We start from the raw sequence: 13,843 nt of genomic DNA on the forward strand, positions 1-13,843 counted from the left end.
TATAGTGTCTGAAATACCGCCATTAAAGATGCATTGCTATTCTGAATTGCGAATTTAGAAATAATCCCCTGGTAAAACATACATACTCTTTCAACATATATTTGTTTCTTTGTCTTCCTGGCACAAACATCTTAGACCAAAGCTCTGGGTGGTGGAGATGGTGCAGTGGGTGGGACAACTTAGGGAGGTAGCAGTTGTAAAAATGAAATAGTTCACAATTTTGTTGATATTGGACATTCACGCAGGAATTTCCAGCATCTACTCTAAGCCTTGCTATGACAACGTTGTAGGGGCATGGCTTCACTTAGAAAACCCATAGATCAGAAAGAGAGTGGCTGGCATATATGAAGAAGACACCATGTTGTTTCTGCTATCAGGAGAGTCCAAGAGTGCTCGCCTTCATCCTTCATTGCTCTCTGACAATTTGTAGAATTAACTACAGAGTCATGATTACTCTGGCCAGCTGATTACCCTGGTGAAAGTGTGTTCTTGTTTCCCCAGAGCCACCAGCCCAGTGGAAATCCATGTGCTGCTTGTTTCTTCAATTTCTTGTGGCTGAACCAATGACCATGACGGTTTCAGGAAAAGAAGAAGATAGAAAGTCCTTCCAAGCCATGACTGAGGTAACGAGCTACAAAGCTTGATTAAGCCAGGGTTAATCTCTTCTGTTTCTTCACATGACTTAAAGGCAGTGACCTCATTCGTGGGCTCTCATCCTACTGTCACTCCCAGTTGAAAGGTCCTCCATCACCCTGTCTAATCATTCGGATCGTCCAGTTCCTTCCAGTTCAGAACACGACTCATGTTCTCCACAAAGTGCTTCCTTTTCATTCTTGTCTGCATAGTCCAGTCTTCTGACCTTTTATTGTTCTTATCGTTTTGTTAGACTGTTATGGTTTTATTGCCCTGCAGTATTATATATCAAGTTCACAGGCATCCTTTGTATCTCTCCAACTAAACTATAAGCCCCTTAAGGAGAGGAACGATGTCTTATATATCTCTAGTGCTTAATGAATTACATGGCACTGTAGCACTTTTTGAATTGAATTGAATTGACCCATTCATCTCTAATCCAGCGGCAGTGCTAAGTTTCCAGCCTTGACTTGGAATGAACAGTGCCAAAGGATATAAGAAAAATATTAAAGTTGATCAAGTCTTCAGTAGAACAGCTCCACTAGAAACCATAAATTCCCTGTGAGGATCGGACGGAGAACATGCTCTGAATACATAACCTTGGATCACTGTGAGCAAGTGGGTGAAACAAGGTGAAAGGTGATTTAGAGGAAAGGAAGAGAAAATTAAAGAAGATTAGGGAACTCAGAGACTATATTTTGAGACTATAACCAGCAGGACAGTTAATCATCGTGCGTTTCCAGGGCACGTATTTTGTAGTAAAGGGTGGTTTTAGAGAAAAAACACTGGGGCAGAGAAGAGGTTGTTCAGCCAAAGATGTGTGAGCTCCTGGAAACAACTGGGAGAGAAGAGGAAGAAAGTTCTGGAACTGGAGAAACAGCGTTGTGGAAATGAGAAAAAAAATAGATTGGAGACCCCTGGCCTAGAGCCTAGAAAATGTAGGGCACACTTTGTGTAAAGATTTTACACTTTGTGTAAAAGATTGTAGAAAGCGAGTCAAGGTATGTCTTAAAGAATATTCAGTGGAAGTCCTTAGCCACAGGGCTTGTCTGGGCCTTTGAAGGTCTTGACTACTTTCCCCATCCAGGAACGAGTGGAAAACCTCAAGGGGTGGATGGCAGGGAAATTGTTAAAAGTTTATTCGGCCAAGGGCTGGTCATTAGTGCCACAAGCTGTCCCAGTCCATCCACCTAGCCCTGGGGGCAGGTTTTACCTCTGATAAAGACAGGATTGGGTTCTGGAGAAGAAAGGGCAGTAGAGAACAAATCTTTACCCCTTCATTTTCCCATGTCTCATTTGGTGACCTTACAGGGTGTGTCAAATCGATGATTTCTTTCCGGCTGCATTTACCTGCCCCGAGGTTTGCTGTCTCTGAGGATGAGGTTTGTTGTTGCTGCTGCAGGAAAAATGGTCTGAACTGGGGCAAGATTCAGAAGCCTGTGGCGATGCTTTTCATGCTCTTTCTAGAACTGATTCCTATCCGTGTCCTTAGGCAAGACACTCTGTTTTCCCATCGCTAAAATGGGATAATAACTGCTCTGACAAAAATAGCATGGGAATAAATCCATTTGCCAGGCTTCTCCCTTTGAAGTCAACAAGGATGCCTTATCATTACTATAACCACTTTAACGCTCTCTCTTTGAAGACACCAGAACAAACCTAGAGGCATCTCAGATACATTTAATTGCGTCCATTTTTCTCCCCGCAGAAATACAAGAGGGGTGGCCAAAATGTGTGAGTGGGAAGAGGCAGCCGTGTGGGTAGAGGGAGAACAAGAGCAGTGAGGTCAGAGCTTCACAGTCCTGATAGGAATCACAATCTCAATGATAACGATAATCAGGAGCACCATCTGACTGTTTTTTAAAATATAAAGACCCTCCTCGAGCATGCTGTAAACATTGGTGAAAAACCTGGGTGGCCTCTGGGGCTGGAAGCCGATTTCAGACGCGCAGTTTACAGGTGGGGAAAAGGAGACCTGAGGAATCATTGTCGGGCATCAAATGAGGAGCAGAAAGTTGGAGAAATTCACCTCCAAATTCACGGGGGCAGGCTTGTAGCACCCACATCCTACTCTGGTGGCAGAGCAGTGATTCTGAAGAGAATTGCAACTCTCAGATGCATGCCTTTATTATTCAAGGTCCAACCTCAGCACAAAACCTGTGGGTGATTTTTCCCTCTCTCTTTTTTCCTGCTCACTCTTTCTGGGCTGATTCTATTAATTTCCCCCAATGGCACGTGTGCGGTCCTGCACCGACGCTGCCATTGCTGATCTCCTTATTCGTCTCGTAGCAGAGAGGCCATTTGGATGAATATATGTTCCCCATTTTCTTTGCATTATAAATTCAGTGTTGTGGGAAAAGGAGCGAAATGTAATGGCAAGGCCTCCGCAGAGAAATGTCCCTATTTGAGAAGAGGAGTTTTATAGGGGGGAACAATTGACAGGCTCTCAGTACAGTGGGTACGTTTTTCTGTACAACTGCATCACCACTAATGATAAATGAGGAATGTATGATAGCTGGCACCATTGTCTGACAGCTACAGTTTTGGCCAGAGGGCCGTGGCAGCCTTTAGACTTCTGTTCAAAATGAGTTAAACATATTAGGCATTATGAAGGCACAGAAGCCTCGAGAATGAGTGCTGAAATGAGTGATCCGGGTAGGCTCCTGGGTACACAACTTGCAAAGCAGATGTCATTCTAATAATGTGTGATATAGAACATGCCTGGCCTAAACCCTGCCGGATGAAATATGAAGCCCCGTTGGTGATATTTAATACCATTTTATGAGGTGCCATCTTATAAAGACAATGCCCGCCGTATGTGGAATGCTTAAGGTATTTTGCCAAAGGCACAGGGAGGTATCTGGAGTAAGTAGAATTTTTATTATTTTATAAGCCTTTACTTTGTAATATTTCTGTTTCCACATTATTGTGGGGGCTTGCTGCCCTAACCCTCTGTCGAGTGAACCTGACGAGCGGCTTGCTGGTAGATTGACGGATAGCCCTCGCTGTTTCTGGAAGAAAAGGCTAGCTCCCACCTAAATGCGCTCTTCAGAAAGCCCTCAATGCAGAAATACAGCTTTACTACCAGCATTCTTTGAGCGGGGACTTTGAGGGCAGCACACAAAAATATTGCCATTTTGCAAGTGGACCATCTCGAGGGTAATAGAGGATTTGTGTGGACTATAGCTACCAGTTCACATTTTCTCTTTTCACTACAGTTTCTGATGCCGGGTACCCACCGAAGTTTGGGGTCCCTTTTAGGACATCCTAAGGTTGATCAGGCTTGTGAGTCTTAAGCCACAGCGTCGGTGTGGATCTTGCAGCCCCTAAAGTCCTAGGAAATCTAAGCGTGTGAACAGCGATGGTCCAGGGCTGGAAGGGATTCTCGGGAGAGGTGTGCATGGTGCAGAGAGAGGAAGGGCACTGTCGGGAAGGATGAAGTGATGATAAGAGTACCCAATTTAAAGCATGTCACATTTTACATTTGTTTTCTAAATGCATTTACATTTACAACTCCCATATCACATACAGCCTTCCATAAGTTGAGAGCCATAGAACTGACTAGACTCAGAATGCTTAAGAAAGGCATCACATGTTACATTTCTGAATCAGGGTCTGTTCTCCTCATACTCATGGTTTGGGCAGTGACATTTCTTCAAGGATCTGTTCAAGGTGAAGCATCCTGTATTAATTATAGGTGCAATGGATGAAGAAGAATAGACTTTTAAAATTTTTTTCTTTTTTGAGATACCGGCATATCAAAGAAACTTCCCAGCACATCCTTGGAAATAACATAACCAAGGTCATTTACTTCTGAATTTAGGTTAAGCTCTTTGGACAGAGCTCTGCCCAACAGTTTGTGGGCGTGAACACTGCCTTTTCTCAATGATAAACCATCCAGACAGTGCACACGGCCTGCTGGATGTGTGTGGCCAGGAAGGCTACTTTTCACTGAACCGTTGCCTCTCTGCCACCATCAGTGGAGCTATTTGCTAACGCGTAGCCTGGTGTGTTTGTTTTCCAATGGGCTTACACAGATTGTTCTTGTTATTGTGTGATTTAGTTAAATATCTAGTAATTGATGAAATATTACCGCAAAAAGAAGGGAGTTGTTCCTCTGCTATTGAAATGCACACTTTGGGGCTACTCGATGAAAGCAAGACACTAAAAAAAAAAAAATGTGCTGTTGAATTAGGCATGTGTAAGACATCTGCAGAGGATTGGAGGAAGATCATAAAAAATAAGAGCATTTTACATTCAGATGGCTTTACAAGTGTCTAGTTCTCATTCCATTTGAAAGAGACTGAAATCAGAGATTGTAACTGATGGATGCTGGGGGTGTGGTTTTTGTAAGAACGACTAGTTGAACCCCCAACAGCTGATGCAAAGACAAGGTTTAGGTCTACATCAGAAGATTGACCGATAATGTACTTTGAGGAGTTTTCAGCTAAACTAAAATGTTTAAAGTCTACACAGATGACTTTTGCAATTCTGTGCTTTGGCAGACACTTCTCCTCAACCAGCCCACGACGGTCCTCATTGGGGAGGATCTGAATCTGTTCAGGTTCCAACTGCTGGTATGATTCCAAGCAGAACGGCTCCTTTCTTAGATGAGCTGGATTTACACATCAGCTTTTTTTTTTTTTTTTTTTTTTTTTTTTGAAATGAAGGGAGTCGGAAAAGTTTGGTGCTTGAAATAGAAGGACAACATTGTAGGGTCAGGGACAAGAGCACAGGATTTGGAGCTTGATGACCCAGCTCTGCTACTAAGTACGAACAACCTTGAGGAGGTACGTCACTTAACCTTTCTAGACCTGTTTCCTCATCTGTAAAATGAGGATAATGATATTCTTCCCTATCTACCTTGCATCATTGCTCTGACTAGCAAATGATAGAATGTGAAACCTTTCACATCATCTATGAATATGACTTGCCCCTGCTGCTGCTGTTTCTACCTCCATCAGTTCCGCGATGGCTACCACTCATACTGTGCTTCCAGCTACTACTACTTGGGTACTGATGTGACTAGGGAGAGTAGGCACTGGTTTCCCTCAATTCCATGGGGTCTCTTTTGGAAGGACAGCTTTGCTTCAAAAGGGCAAGTGCTAGACTAGGGGTTAGAAGACCAGTTTCTTGCCACTCAAGAAATGTGTGACTCTGGAGAAGGCATCTCAGTCCCTCCATGTGTGAAATGAGGGGATGTCACTCACCAGTGGTTTTCAAGCTGCTTTTCTTCAGAGCCCTAGGTATCTGCTTCCTTCTGATCTGTTTCATTATTATATGATTTTATGTGTAGCGTTTCTGTGTAAAATTTTGTTTAGAAAATGAAAATAAAGTTCCAGTTTTAAAAAGGGCTTACAAATCACTGGATTAGAGGTTCCCTAATGTTCCTTTTAACTACAAAAGCCTGCAATTTTGTCATTCTGGGAATTATTATGTCCCCCATTCCCTGATTCTCAGACCACTGTGGTCACTTAATTCCCAACTTGATCGTCAGAGCCAAAGAGAACAAATTGTCCAACTAATTAATTGCCTCCCATATGTGTAAGTGCCAGCTTTCAGCGTGTGGCCTGGCCCTTCCCTTTATGGACAACGGCAGCCTCAAGGTCCATATGACAATATTTTCTGTGGCAGTCCTCAGGTCTAATCTTTAAACAGGACCTGAGACACCGCACACTTGTCAGGAGAAGTAAAGGAGATTGGCAGATTGGTGACTGTCTATCATTTTCAGCTAAGGTGTTTTAGAGACACATGTGCCCCTCACCCTCCAAATACAGGCAGATGAATGTGTGACGGCTACAAATCCTCTCCATCTCTTTGTATAAAAGTCTGACTGATTGCTCTTTTGCTGTAAATACCTTGATAGATGAACTAGGGAGAAATGCATGTTTCCAATGAAGAGCACAGAAGTTGTGACTGGATGTTACCACAAGGCCCAGTCCCTGCCCCAGGGAAGGTATTAGAATGAATCAGATTATTTCCTTCCCTCTTCACCTCCCTTGGCTGGAAAGTCCTGAGATTGTTCTTCTAAGGGATTCACTACAGGTTGTGGTCAGAGCCGTTCTGTTGCTACCCCATTTCCAGGTGAGCCACCCCCCTGCGGCTTGGGGTTCAAGGTTGCTCTGACTGAAGACTCCTCACCTGGAGTGGGTAATAACTTGATATTGCTTAGCACAGAGATTTGGGGGAGACAGATATCCCTTGACTGACTGGACACTGTCTCATGTCCTATAATTTCTAACCCATTGTGATCAAAATAATCAAAGAGGCCAGAGAGGACACATATCCCTAATTTTCACAGGCTCCTGAAACCCTGTTTCTGAGTACTGATGTCACCGAGCCCAGGCACCTTTTTTGTGTCCTGTGAATTTTCACCAAGGAGATGGGAGTATCTCCGTTCTGATTTGCATCTGTAGTGAAGAGGAAGATCTGCTATGCTTGCTGGCCAGGCAGATTGATCTGCACCCATTAGAAAGGTCTCATTTTCCAACAGTAGGGTAAAAACTTTTGCCAGCAGGATCGGATAACTGAATGATTCAGGTAAACAGTGTTTTGGTTGTTGGAGAGTTTTGACAGGTACTATATGTGGTTATGTGTTTCTAATGCTTTACAATACTTAATTTTTGAACGAACTAATTTGTGAAACATACTTTTATTAGATGTATACTATTGTCACTCCTTGGGAGTTACAGATGTCTATCCAAGGACATACAAATAGACAAAAAGAATTCCTCCTGAGGATCAGGCTGTAAAGTCAACATATATCGTGCCAGAGCACAGATAAGTGAAATCTCTTTACAGTGATGGGATGACTTTCATGTTCAGAAATATTTGGCTGCAAGCTGAGGCACTATTGTGGCAAATCTACACAAATAATATAATTACCAGAGAAGGGGCTGATCAGATATAAAAGTAGAAAAAGGGGAGGATTCCAGTAGCAAATGCTGGCTCCCGTAGGGGAGAGAGAACCTCAGCCTGGTAATGCTGTGCTGTGGTCAAGACGGCTATGTCAGGTGATGCCATCTAAGACACCAGCCATACAACAGATCCCCCTTGTTCTGATTCACTTAAACTTCTGATGAGAGTTCATTTTATCATGAGGCTCTGGCCTTGCACAGAAAACTCCCGGGCAGCCAGACCCAAGGATTTAGGTCTGAAGGAGAGTAACACTTGTCTTATAAGTAATTAAATGAGCACTTAGGTTTTACACCACAGGTCTCTTGAGCTTGACTTGCACGAGTCCACTGGTGAGAGATAGGCTGTTCTCGGTGTGCCAACAAATCAGTTTCCAAGGACCATCAGAAATGCAGACCAGGCCCTAATTAACAATGGACACAGTTGCCTGTGTCCACCAGGGTAAGTGCACCAACCGAATAAATGTTGCCTTGTAAGCCGCCTGAAAACAGCTCACTGGACCCTCCCTGGTCAGCAGACCTTTTGTACATCTGCACTGTGGGACCCTTTCGTCTAATCAGAATTGTGTACGAGTGCCAGGCAAAATAAGTGCACACATTGGCAGATAAGTCACATCTCTGTGACTCACCTTTCCTCCATTTTGCCACAGCAGACAAAGGAACTGCTACATCCTCATGTCAGTAGTTTAGCATCTTCAGCTTTGCTGTTCCTCATGCTTTGGCCTTGAACATTGACTCTAGACTTGGGTTTAGTCTTGCTTTTGTTTTTTCCCATTTTTCCCTTTTTTGTTTTTCATTAAGAGTGTTGTTGAGGCTTGGGTGCCTGGACGGCTTAGTCAGTTAAGCGTCTGACTCTTGATTTCAGCTCAGGCCATGATCCCAGGGTTGTGAGATTGAACCCCACATTGGGCTCTGCACTGGGCATGGAGCCTGCTTAAGATTCTCTGTCCCTCTCCCTCCCTCCCTCCCTCCCCTCCCCTGCTCTCGCACACACACTCTCTATAAAATAAAAATAAATAAAGAGTTTCATTGACGTTTAACTGGCAAACCATAACAGCACATTTAAAAGCATGTGATTTAATAGGTTTTGATAATATTTATATACCCATGAAACCATCACCACAACCAAAATAACGAACACATCTCTCGCCCTCAAAAGTTCCTTTGTGCCCCTTGTTAATCCCCATTTACCCTGCTCCTGGGCAACCGCTGATGAGCTTTTGTCCTTAGATTTTAAATCAAGCTCTTGCGGTATATTTTTGTACTGGTAACTAAGGACCGTTTATTACTACCTCAGTTGCCTCAATGGACTTTTCTAGCTCTGTTGGAAACCTGGGTGTCTGCATTTCACTTCTTGTTGCAAGAATTCCCTATTAATGAAGACTTTCTTGTCCAGACTGTGTTCTATACTTTGCTGCTAGAATAATTGTATTTCACCTACCTTCTGGGCTCTCCACCTGTTCTCTCTGCTGCATTCCTGACATCAACCTGCTACCAGTTCATTTCCCAGCTTTGTTGGCCACCAAGCTGTGCATGGCAAATAACTTTGCTCTGCCACTGCTCCACTGTAGGTCCTTGATAATGTCTGGTGTCTTCTGGCTACGTTTTCCCCCTTACCTGCTCCTAGAAATGTCCCTAAAAGTTGCTTGAAGCCACTGGTCTAACCAGTTGTTACCTTTCAGTCATTCTAGGATGAATCTATCCCGTCATCAGGTGATCCTATTATTGCCAAGAAAACATTTATCCCTACAACTAAAGCACAGTTATTTTGATTATTTCTTTATTCAGAGAGTTCCTTGGAATCACAGGGTATCTCAGTAGCACCATTGTGAATGTCACTGGCCTGCGGGTAGGTTACATTGATTTACTGTATCAACCCAGAATTAGTAGAAAATTCTGGGTTATAGAAAAAAGGATGAATTGTGATAGTGACTAGACCCCAGCTGATGAGGAGAGTCAAGGGAAGAAGGTCACTGCAGGAACTATGGGGCTGTTTTCAGGAGTATCACCAGGACTGTCTATTTAGTCTTTGAATTCTGAACATTTTCTGTAGCTAGAGAAACCCAACGGGCGGAGGTAGTTATAGCCCCTCTACCTCTGCCTTAACCAGAATCAGAGTGAGAAATTAAATAACAAGAGGTTTAATCCAGTTCTCTAACATTTATTGAGTTACCACCATGGCTAGACACAGAGTTACTTGGTGGTGAGATTTAACAGACCTCGACCGTTTCTGCTGTTGGGTTGCTTACAGCTCAGTGAATGGGAAGGAAAAGTTCCTGTTCTAGTATCAGAACTCCTTTGGCAACTCTTCCTTGTTATAACAGTTGTTTATAGACCTGCGTGCTTAGGGGACCTTTCATGCGTTAGCTAATCCCCCAGACTCAACCTTATGGCCGACTCTAGAAAAATACCTGCTTGATCATTCTGGCTGTGGCATCACTTCTGGAACTTTGATGTGTGCCTCAGAGGTGACTTAGTGGCATATGTCTGTTCTAGGTGAACTGCTTAGTTCATTAGGTCCTGGGATGATGGTGGGAAGTGCTCTGCCGTGGAGGGCTAGAAATAGCATGACCCATCTGTATGTACCCACTGAATTTTGGATTTGTATGCCCAGTTGCTGTTTGTACTCACATGAAGTCAGAGTGCTATTTTCTCCTGAACACTTCTATAGGAGCCAATGGATTTTTGATCCTGGTTTCTTTTTGTTTTTTAAGATATGACATTTTGGATATAGGGTCAAGTTAATAAGGCAACTCAGGTACCTCTATCTAGAGGGTCTCCTTCCTTTGAGGGAAAAGTGCAGTATACAGAAAGAAATGTCCTTATTCACATAAATATCTTCATGGCCATGGTGTGTAGTTCGTTAGGGACTGTAGTCACTATTTATTAGTATACTCATTGATAATTCTGGTCAGTAGCATATCTGGATACTTGAGCTGTCTCAGATTTTTTTGAATGTTTATTTATTTTTGAGACAGAGAGAGAGCACAAGCAGGAAAGGGGCAGAGAGAGAGGGAGACACAGAATCTGAAACAGGCTCCAGGCTCTGAGCTATCAGCACAGAGCCAAACACGGGGCTCGAACACACAAACCGTGAGATTTTGACCTGAGCCAAAGTCAGAAGCTTAAACAACTGAGCCACCCAGGCACCCCTCAGAATTCTTTTTTTTTTCTTTCTGGAATTCTTAATACAGTCCTCAAACACAATTAATTTAAATTAATATCTTTTATAAGCATATGCCATCTAGATACGTAAGAAAAGAAGGTGTAGAGATTTTAAAAATGATTGAGAATGTCAGTTTTGAAGTATGGTGATAATATCTGATACATATCTACCTGAGGCATCCTATGTATGAAGTCCTTATGAGACCAGTTCATTTAAAATAAAGAAGTCATGGGGCGCCTGGGTGGCTCAGTCGGTTAAGCGTCCAACTTCGGCTCAGGTCATGATCTCACAGTCCGTGAGTTCGAGCCCCGCGTCGGGCTCTGTGCTGACAGCTCAGAGCCTGGAGCCTGTTTCAGATTCTGTGTCTCCCTCTCTCTCTGACCCTGCCCCGTTCATGCTCTGTCTCTCTCTGTCTCAAAAATAAATAAACGTTAAAAAAAAATTAAAAAAAAAAAATAAAGAAGTCATGGGAATGTAATGTACAGTATGGCGACTCCAATTAATAATACAATTGAAAAATAGTATAGCATATCTGAAAGCTGCTAAGAGAATAGATCTTAAAAGTTCTCATCACAAGAAAAAAATGCTTATAACTATGTATGTATGTTAACTAGACATATTGTAATGACCATTTTGCATATATACAAGTATTAAATCATTACATTGTATACCTGAAATTAACATAATGTTGTATGTCACTCAATAATAAAAGGTCAGTTAGCCTTGCACAGAGTAAATCTCTGTAATCTAATAAATTATATAACTCTTAGTCTTAGCTAGGCTCTATTTATGCCTTTCTGTGATGGAGTTGATATTGTATGTCTGTGTATGTGTGTGTTATGTGTACGTTTAGGTTTTTTGTTTTGTTTTGCGGAGGTGAGTAGAGACTATAAAACAAAGAAAAACATTATTAATAGTACAAATCCTCCCCACAGCTGTAATGGTGAGTCAGTAGCATGGTCATTATGTATAAGCACATGAATTTTTATCTCTTTAATCTTTCATGAAATTAAATTACTTCTCTTCCTTTAGGTTCTTCCCCTGAGCAGAATTTTAGGGAGGCTGGGTGATAGTGAAACTTAGGAAACATTATATTAGAATCTCCTCCTTAGAATATGAGATAAACCTAAAAAATGATATAATAATCTGTACAAGGGCACTTCGGTATAAATCTTCAGATTGTTTCATTCATTCATTCAACACCTGCTTATTAACCACTAGACACTATTGAGCACCAGACACATGACAATTAGGTCCATAAACATAAATTTGGCACAGTCTCTTCCTACAGTGTGGTTGATAATGAAACGTGTTTCTCGGAAACAGTGAACTCCCAGCCCAGAACTTGTCCTGTAGGTTAGGTTCAGTAAGTGTTTACTGACAATAGTCATGGTTTCCCAAAGTGTACTCTGTGGAACACTCACCTGGAGGTGCTCTGGGAAAACAACAGTGAAAAGGAGATTCCTGGTCAAAATGTTTGGAAAATCGTATAGCTATTACCTTTCTCTCTTGAGGATTCACAAAGCACAGTTATATATTTAAGGCTCTGAGAAATCTTACTGAATTTTGTTTAATCCAGCATCTCCAAAGCTCACTTAATTGGGGTACCCTTCTTTAAAGTAAACTTAATAACCTCTGTGGAACATATGTTAGAGAATACAGGGTAAATGAAAGTGAAAATCAATGTCAGAAAGACCTCTAATGGTTTAAACAAGCCGTGGAAGCCTTCAGTTCTTCCCCCAACTGCATGACTGAGGTCCCATCCCTCAGAGGCCTCATTATTGTATGTTTTTGACTTAGTGCAGAAGAAAAATTTTGGCCCAATAGGATGAGTAATATTGGGATATATATATGTATATATACCATAGTTTATTTTGTATATATAAATTATATGTACACAATATATATATATCATATATATGTTATATATAAATACACACACACACACACATATATATACATATATATATGTATATATATATAATTTATAAAGGAAAACATCACTGGACAAAAATGTACCAGTCTTAAAAATTGCCCACTTGTACCCCCAATTGTAGTTCATATGGAATCACACTTCTAGCAGATTCTAGGTACATTTCCATCCCAAGTCACCTGGACAATTTTTATATTATTAACCACATGAGTAGAATTTAATGGGAATAGCTCAAATAAAACCTGCCCTCACACTACCTTTGATTGTCAGTTTCCATTTTCTGAATGGCATTGATGGGAGTTCGACTCAGAATCCTTCCAAAATGTTTGAGGAATCCTTCACCATTTAAGAAATATAAATCAAGGTTAATTGAAGAAAAACGAGAGAAAGCGTGTCTTTATGTTACTCTGATAAATCTGTGGCCAGGCGATAATTGCAAAACAATACATAGGTGAAAAATAGAAGCTGACAACTCAAAGTAGCAAATTCTGATTGTATGGAATTACATTATTGCACAGGATAACTCAGCTCCCCGTCCCCATTCATATGCTTCCTTGGAAAAAGCTTGGAAACCAGGGGCACTTTTCTATACCCATTATTTTAGTTATACAGGTGGTTCATTGAACAGAACCTTTATTTTTGGATCCCAAAGTTGACTTCATTCCTTTAGCAGTGTGACTTGTGTTTCTCTCATGTACAACCCTTGTTTCAAACTCCATGAGATTTTTCCTTTTTTCTCCCCTTCCAGCCTAGATATTGTTGCCACTGTCAAATGGGAAATACACAGAAATAGGAGATTAAAAATGTAAATTTTATAAACAGAAATCAAAGGTCCTAAATCCTTAGCAAAGAAAAGCCAACATAAGTAAGAACATTAAAAAACATACATAAATAGTGCTTCCAGGCTGAATATGTTAAATAATTCAACAGTTAAGTCATAAGCGTTCTTAAACTTAAGTATAAAAATGCCCTTGACAATATTTCACAGCCGTGCATTTCTTTAAAATATTTAGCATTCTCATTAAAGAGAATGACTTTAGTTTATATATTAGTTACACTCCTGCTTGTTAATATGAAGGAATTTAGGAGCAAAAAGCATTCTTATGTGTATAAGCAAAAGGCAATTTACATACAAAGTTAGACAACAATTCACTTTTTATTTATTTCTGGATCATGAGCATCTACATATAGCTATAC

At 41.3% G+C, this 13,843-nt stretch overlaps 1 long non-coding RNA gene across 1 annotated transcript in view; it reads left to right on the forward strand.

Moving 5' to 3' along the window:
- Positions 1-504: 504 nt before the first annotated feature.
- Positions 505-13,843, forward strand: part of LOC121016255 (uncharacterized) — a 97,597-nt gene continuing 84,258 nt past the window's right edge. The window contains exon 1 of the long non-coding RNA XR_005784180.1: positions 505-623. This is a non-coding gene — a long non-coding RNA (uncharacterized LOC121016255). The remainder of the gene's footprint in view (positions 624-13,843) is intronic.

Source organism: Herpailurus yagouaroundi, unplaced genomic scaffold (assembly GCF_014898765.1).
Source record: "Herpailurus yagouaroundi ecotype Mexico unplaced genomic scaffold, PumYag 210, whole genome shotgun sequence".
NCBI classification, from domain to species: domain Eukaryota; kingdom Metazoa; phylum Chordata; class Mammalia; order Carnivora; family Felidae; genus Herpailurus; species Herpailurus yagouaroundi.